General features: G+C 49.9%; 1 pseudogene; it reads right to left on the bottom strand.

The window, feature by feature from the left end:
- Positions 1 to 2,378: 2,378 nt before the first annotated feature.
- On the bottom strand, positions 2,379 to 3,181 carry LOC136163038 (B-cell receptor-associated protein 29 pseudogene; annotated as a pseudogene).
- Between the last annotated feature and the right edge of the window lie 1,761 nt (positions 3,182 to 4,942).

Here is a 4,942-nt window from a genome sequence, read left to right as displayed (position 1 = left end):
CCTGCCTGTGAAGAGCCTCGGCATGGGGTTGGCAGCAGGTCAGCCGCGGCGGTCTAAGATGGGTGAACCCGGGTCCCGGCAGCACAGAGCAGGGGTGGCCCCACCCCACTAAGGAGCAGCCCCCGTCCTTGGCCCGGAAGTGTGTCCCCAACACTGGGGCCATTCTCAGTGACCCAGAGGCTGGGGCTCTGCGCTGCTCTGCTCATCTCCCAGCAGCTTACAGTCCTTCCTGTTAGGATGCAAGGCGGCCTCTCCAGGGACACAGCTGAGCCACCGGTCTGACCGACCTGTTTCTCAAGTCTGGCTCCCATGAGGCCTGTGAGACTGGTGTTTTTAACACCAGGCTTATGCCTGGAATAGTAACACCATCCCAGAGTAACCTGGGGTCCAGCCAGGCTGGTGTAAGCAGAGAGACATTTGCTCTAGGCTGTTGGGAACTTTGCAGAAACCCTAGAGGACCAGACGAAGAGGCCTGGATGGGACAAGGCGGGGATCCTGCTTGCTGCTATGGGGGATGCCCCCTGTCCCCACCCATTCTGGTAGGGACGCTGGAGCTGCAGCCACATGCTCCTGCGTGACTGTGTGACCATCCCCACACAAAGGGACACAGTCCTGCGCCCTCCCCCAAATGGAGACCCAGATTCTCGGCCACTGCTTCCGTCTCTGGGAGGTACTCATTTCTTCTGGGGCTTTGTCAGCCCCGTGTGAGATCACAACGTCACTGCCAGCACCAGCATCCTGGTTTAAACAGTGGTAGTAGAAAGGTGTGTGTGTGGGGGTCACTTCCCTGGCAGCCCAGTGGTTAAGAATTCGCCTTCCAAGGCAGGGGGTGCAGGTTCAACCCCAGGCTGAGGGATTAAGATCCCGCATGCCTCCCTGGCCAAGAAAACCAGGGCGGTTTTCTTGTTTTTACAAAAGGTAAAAACAGAAGCAAGATCGTGACACATTCAACAAAGACTTTAAAAATGGTCCACATCAAAAAAAAAAAAAAAAAAAATAACACCTTACAAAAAAGGAAAGGTATAGGGACAAAGAGGTAAATTAGTTTGTCTGTAATACATACAGGCTAACAGAATTTTAATGCATTTGAAAGGCCAAGATCATGAAACATGAAAAGTCATGTTTCAGAGTGAGACTCCAGGACTTCCCTCTTGGTTCAGTAGTGAAGAGTCTGCCTGTCTGAGCCCCGTGTGTGGAACATGCACCTACCTGAGGCTTCGGGACCCCCAACCCTGAGCCCATACTCAGCACCTGTGTGATGGTGGATGTACCCGCATGTGTCTCTAGAGCTGGGGGAGAGATGGACATTCGGTTCTCTCTTTTTTTTTTAAGGCTTTATTTACTTATTTGTATGCTTCTTTATTGTTGGCGTGCTCAGCCTTTGTTGCTGTGCTCCGACTTCCGCTAGTTGCGGTGCAGGAGCTACTCTTCTTTGCAGTCTGCAGGCTTCTCACTGAGGAGGCTTTTCTTGTTGTGGAGCATGGCCTCTAGGGCACGCAGGCTCCAATAGCTGCAGCGTGTGGGATCTTCCCAGACCGGGGATCGAACCTGTGTCCCCTGCATTGGCAGGTGGGTTCTTTTTCTTTTTTTCCCATTTTCTTTTGTATCTAGGTCTTTAAGAAACAAGGGAGATAGCTTTCAAGTCTAAACACTGGAGCAACCTAAATCACATTAATATAACAATCATCCTCTCCTAAAGGAAACTAAATGAATATATGAACGGAAAATAGTATTCAATATGTAGCTTTCAGAATATAGAAACACCTCAGAGAAACCGTGACACCAGTGTATGTATATGAGGTAATATCTGTATAATTAGCAACTGTCAGGGCAATGGGAAACACTGCTTTTTGGATACATTATACATAAACTTTCTATCTCAAGAACTCCACATTGTTGTAAAATAATTTCAGTTCAGTGCTATGGCAGTTATGCAAATAGATGTAAACCCCATTTCCAGATGAACATTAAAAAAGCAGAATGCCTACTAATTATGTGTTATTAACACAAATGTCAGCAAAAATAGTTTAACAGGTGCAGAAACACAATACTGAAAATATAATTATCAATACAGCTGTCTTAAAAGAGTTAACTAGTACCATCAGGCTTAAAAAAAAAGCACTTAAGGTCACTGTTTTCATGTTTCACTCTTTCAGCCACCATACACCAGTGTTACTATCAGTATCTAAATAAGGTGTTTAACATATTTATATTTTATTTAAGAGCTGGAATACAGGCTTTACAATATATCTGAAACATCATCAATACTGTGATAATGCCATTATGATAAGTCTGTGTGTGTGGCATTAAAAAAATAATGACTGGTCATAGTATGTTTTCTGAACTGAATTTTAAATTTTCTAGAGGTTAACATGATAAATTTTTCTTCTTGACATGGTATATTCACAATCTTCTTTCATAAAGTTCACAGGCATTTCTTGTCTTTCCCTGCACGATCCTGAAGTCCTGAGTGTTCTCTCAGGAGCCGGTCATGCTCTTTTGAAAGTCTCTCTGATTGCATCTTCATTATCATCACGTCATTTTGTGCCTTAGAAAGGGCATCTGAAGCCTTCTTTAATTCAGTTTTCAGTTTTTCTTTGTCTTCTAGTTTTTTATTTTCTGCTTCCAAAACGTGTTCTTCTTCCTTGCCATAGTTTTTCAAGAGCCGTTTCAGTCTTTCATTTTCTTCCATGTATTTTTTGGCAGCCTGGTTAATATTTTCTACTTGACGTTTAAGTACTCCTTTGTTTGACAGCTCTTTTGCCAGATGAGTAACAAGGGTAACCAGACATCTCAACACTAGCCAGAAAAATAATGAAAATCCAGGAATGTAAAGATTTCTTTGAGACCTGAAGAGTTTCATTTGTGTATGTTCATAGGCAGCAGGTCTGTTGGCTGAGCTCTTTTCAATAGTATGAGTTGAGGAATATTTTCTTACTTCTCTCACAGCATCTAGAAACAGAACAATCAATAGGATTATAATAGTAAGAAAAGCCTTGTTCCAGAAACTTACAATTTTACCCCAAACGCTAAAGGAAAATATCTTCTGCCATCTCTGAGGAGGAATAAAAGGTAGACAGAAGATTAAAATGAGTCCTATTTCAGTGTAAAGAAAAGTTGCAACTGCCGCCCATTGGAGTGTCATTGTTTTTATTCACATACTGCCTGCAGCCGCCAGGCTCCCCGCACCGCTGCGGGGATTTCTTAAACCACTAGAGCACCAGGGGAGTGCCAAACGCTCAGCTCCTGACAGACAGCTGAGGCCTCAGGGCTACCTGGTGTCAGCCAGAGATCCCATCTCCCTGAGGGCCTGGGAGTGAGCCAAAAGTAGTGTCGAAAGAAGAAGAGATTTTTGCCAAAAAAAAAAAAAAAATTGCCTGGCTTTGCTCAGAACCGTAGCTCCTCCTGGGCCTGCCCTGGCCCCGGCAGAGCATCCCGACTGTCTCAGCCACACTGCGTGCCGTGGAATGCGCTGGGCCACCCGCCCAGGGGGAGGCCTGCTTGTGCGGAGCCTGGACCTACTGCGCGGCCTTTGCTGGAGCCGCTCACTGCCTGTGGTCCACGGGAGGCCCCGTCAAACGCTGTCCTTTCTTTCCCTGGCTGAGTGCAGGGCGTGACAGTCTGTCTTTCACTTGGAATATTTTGACTTGCCTGCCCTTGCATGTAACAGCAACCCCAAACAACAGTGGCTTCATTTAGACAGAAGTGTGTATTAATATCTCCTATCTGAGAAACCTGGGCTAGGCAGTGGCTGGCACTGGTTTAGCAGCTCGAGGATATCAGAGTCAGGGTCTTGCAGCTGTGTGTGTGTGTGTGTGTGTGTGTGTGTACACGTACGCGCGCACGCCCTGTGTGTGCGCACGCCTTGTGTGTGTGCGCACGCCCTGTGTGTGCGCACGCCTTGTGTGTGTGCGCACGCCCTGTGTGCGCGCGCCGTGTGTGCGTGCGTGCCCTGTGTGTGTGTGTCCGCGCGCGCACGCCCTGTGTGCGCGCGCCGTGTGTGCGTGCGTGCCCTGTGTGTGTGTGTGCGCGCGCGCCTTGTGTGTGTGTGTGAGCGCACCCTGTGTGTGCGTGCGCGCCCTGTGTATGCACGTGCGCCGTGTGTGTGTGTGTGTGTGTGTGTGTGTGCGTGCGCGCGCGTGCACCGTGTGTGTGTGTGTGTGTGTGTGTGTGTGTGTGTGTGCGCGCGCGCGCTTTCCCTCCCAGTTGCTCATGGCTTTGTCCCTGACAAGAGAAAGGAGAAATCGGGGGAAGGGAGGAAGTGGCCGTGTCTACATCAAGAAAGCAGCACGTTCACAGAACTCTCTGGAAGATTTATGCTTATATTTTGCTGGGCAGAACTGAGCCACCCTGACTGCGGGGAAGGGGTGAGGATTGCCTTTAAAAGAAAACAAACCTGAGCACGTCTGCACCCCCAATGCAATCTGAATTCTGCAGGTGAAAGAGGAGAATGCTGAGGTGAGGTTCTCTGCCGCACGTACCGCACGGGGCTGTTTGGACGCCCAGAAGGGCCTTAGCAAGCTGCCTGTGCTCACTGGGCGCTCCAGGAGTGCAGGCCCGGGGTCGTCAGCAACACAGGGATCCCTTCCCACCTCCCCTTTCTCTACTCCGCAGAGGTGCCAGCAGGGCTTGGGGCTGGGGTCAGTGAGCACAGCTCAGAGGGGAAGGGCTAGCCAAAGGTCAGGTTGCCACCCTTCCCCAGCTCTGCCCAGGGTCGCTGAGCCTCCCAGGCGGGGACTCGGGCGGGGGCAGGGAGGTTCCCTTCCTGGCTGTAGAGAAGCCCCGTGACCTGGATAGGGCCCGTCTGCAGTGTGATCACACCCTGATCACGCAGGGGCACCTCCCCCGGGGTGGCGGAACTCAGGAACAGGGCCCACCCCGCCCTCACACCCTCCCAGCCCAGGAAGCTGCAGGAGCCCTTCCGTCTCCAGGGAGAGGGAGC

The sequence above is a fragment of the Muntiacus reevesi genome, chromosome 3 (assembly GCF_963930625.1).
Source record: "Muntiacus reevesi chromosome 3, mMunRee1.1, whole genome shotgun sequence".
NCBI classification, from domain to species: Eukaryota; Metazoa; Chordata; class Mammalia; order Artiodactyla; family Cervidae; genus Muntiacus; species Muntiacus reevesi.
This window is presented reverse-complemented; position numbering and strand designations above follow the sequence as displayed.